Below are 2,589 nucleotides of genomic sequence, written 5' to 3'. Positions count from 1 at the left end.
TCTCTCTCTCTCTCTTTCTACCCCCCTCCCCATAGACTCATACAAACAAACAAACACACAAACATGTATAACATTTACATGTCTCCGTTTTTTAAACTTCTTTATTCCCTATTACTCCTCCCTTTTCAAACCTCCTCCTACCCCCCCCCGCCACCCTCAGCCTTCTTATAACTCCTGTTAGGAATTTCTCAATCAGGATTTTGTTTTCACCTCGCCAGGTAGAACCTTTTATCTGTTTTTTCCCCTTTCCCCACTTAGGCGTCCACTATACGCGTGTTTGCTTTTAAACTTATAAACCTTGCTCTCGCTGTTTGAAAAGCCCTCATTCCAGCGAGGTGATCCTCTTAAACTCAAGAACAGGTAATATATCACCGCCAGCCTTTGGAAAGTATTACGGAGTTGGAGCAATGATTTGAACAAATCTACGGCGACTTCATAATGTGTTGGTGCTCTTGGCTATGATAACCAGCTTTGTGAGTTGGACCTGTCCATTCGGTGATAGGAGCGGTTGTTGTAACACTCTTGAAATGTAAATATGTTGTACTTAAAAGTATGGTTCGGTTCTGGACCCACAGTCATCTACTGTTCTACGAGTCGTTGTAGAAGTGAGAATTTCGTCACCCCTATAATGTTTTTGTTTTAAACCTAACCCTATCCGTATGCCATGGGGTCATTTTGTACCTCTCTGGGTTATTATGATTCTTCACATTTTAGAATACTACTCATGGGAAGTTCTCTTTGAAACTTTCAGTATTTCTCAAAAAATCATTTTGACAGACTGCTATGCAAAGCATATGGATCGGATTAACGAGTAAATTTTCTCTTGCGAAAGTGGTGGCACAGAGTTCTCCACATCGTATGGATACGATAGTAAAACACGACGTATGGATAGGGTTAAACGCTGTAAATATTTAATTGTTTTCATGCTTCCGCAAGGACAGGGTGTGTATTGATGAAGTGCATTTCTTCTTTTTGTTTTGCCAGTTGATGAGGTAAAAAATGTGAAAAATTAGAGTCTGTGGTGTTATCATTGTTATTATTCGGTTCTTTGGCCAGCGTGCAAATGTTCCGAGTTCCATTCCCGAGTGGAGAAAGTGTCGGGTATACCTGTAGCTATCTTCTTGCTGTGATACAGTCTGTCATTCAAACTTGACTGGGCAAATCATCCCGCCTTTTATGTGACCTAAATTTTATTGGTGCAGATTGGGATTTGATGATAAATAAACAATCATTTCATAAGGAAAAAACTAAAGAAGCATTCGTTTCCCGCAGATATTTCATAACAAAGACCCCAACTCTGATGGGGTTAGCAAATCTTATCCTAAGGGCGATCTTTTTTTAGGTAAGACAATGATGTTTTTGCTCAAAAGCTGGATTGATATTCGAAAGCGGAATAAAACAATACCATGATCGTGCTCCTGGTTAAACGCCTGTTACTGTGCTTTCTCTGAGTGATGTCATTCTGTCAGGAGAGCATACAGTTTATTTCTTCAGAAGGCTGTTATCCATGTACGGTATGACGTTAACTTAAACGTCTCTTCTTTAGAAAGTAAAACGTAAAGATGAAAGTCACTTCATTCGAATACCGTCTTTAAATCTCTGCGGTTTTCGGTCACGTGAAAAGTAAACAGGTAGTCTTTACGCTTTCTCTTTACTGCCCCTGCCAGAACCCTTGTTTGGCACTGGGTCTTTTCTGTATATCAAACAAGGGAAAAAAAAATTGCATTCAATAATTCTTTCTTATACTTCGATTACAGATTTTCTGTGCTACTCGACTTTAAAACTGACATTCTAAAACTCCCTTTACAAATAAAGGGGTATTGAAGGTACTGAGCCGACTTTTTGTTGACAGGTTTATTTCGTGCACCTAGGAAAGAGAACAAAATAGATAGATAGATAACTACAAGTAATACTTCAAAGCCTGCAGGGTAAGTCAAAGATTTCGTCAACAGATTTATGCGAAAAAAGCCAAGAGAGTCAAGACCTGTCATCAAACACCCCTGGAACGGTGTCGCAAGGATTGGCGCTATTGACTAACTACTAAATCATCCGGAGCCCTGGCGCTCAGTTTACCGTGCGTGGGTAGTTGATGGGATTAACTGGTTGGTCCTACTTTTTCTCTTTCACTTATAAAAGTAATTGTCCATTTTCATCTGTACGCGTTAATAAAATTCCAACTTATTTATTAATTTACCTATGCCCACAAAACTATGCATGGCACCTCTGCAGCAGGGCAGCGACCAAACAAATAAAATGTTTTTTTTTCCCCCAAATCTTGATCAAGTAATAAAATAATTTTTCTCTTCGGACCCTATGTTAAAAATCGCTCTTTGGTGCACAGAGAGGATCACTAAAATAAACAACTTACAGTAAACTATTGAGTTTTAGTAAGAGTTTTGGAACATTTTAAACAAAAATAAGTTATCTCGTAACTGCCGTAAATTAGAAGTGTTACTAGAGAGTAACATACAAAGAAAAGGAGGAGAAATAAGGACACTTTTATCTATCTATCTATCTGTCTATCTATCTATCTGTCTATCTATCTATCTATCTATCTATCTATCTATCTATCTATCTATCTATCTATCT

At 38.4% G+C, this 2,589-nt stretch overlaps 1 protein-coding gene and 1 long non-coding RNA gene across 3 annotated transcripts in view; one reads left to right on the top strand and one right to left on the bottom strand.

Moving 5' to 3' along the window:
• LOC118479206 overlaps positions 1–2,589 on the bottom strand; it is a 105,360-nt gene that overhangs the window by 39,991 nt on the left and 62,780 nt on the right. The window lies entirely within an intron of this gene.
• LOC118479205 overlaps positions 206–2,589 on the top strand; it is a 6,596-nt gene continuing 4,212 nt past the window's right edge. The window contains exon 1 of one of the 2 annotated variants that reach the window (XM_035973996.1): positions 206–529. The gene's annotated coding sequence lies outside the window, so the exon portion shown is untranslated. Of the gene's footprint in view, positions 606–2,589 lie in introns of both variants that reach the window. The other variant, XM_035973995.1, reaches the window with a different exon arrangement.

This window comes from Aplysia californica, unplaced genomic scaffold, assembly GCF_000002075.1.
Source record: "Aplysia californica isolate F4 #8 unplaced genomic scaffold, AplCal3.0 scaffold00040, whole genome shotgun sequence".
NCBI lineage: Eukaryota > Metazoa > Mollusca > Gastropoda > Aplysiida > Aplysiidae > Aplysia > Aplysia californica.
Note: the sequence above shows the minus strand (reverse complement) of the source record. Positions and strands in the feature narration are given on the sequence as shown.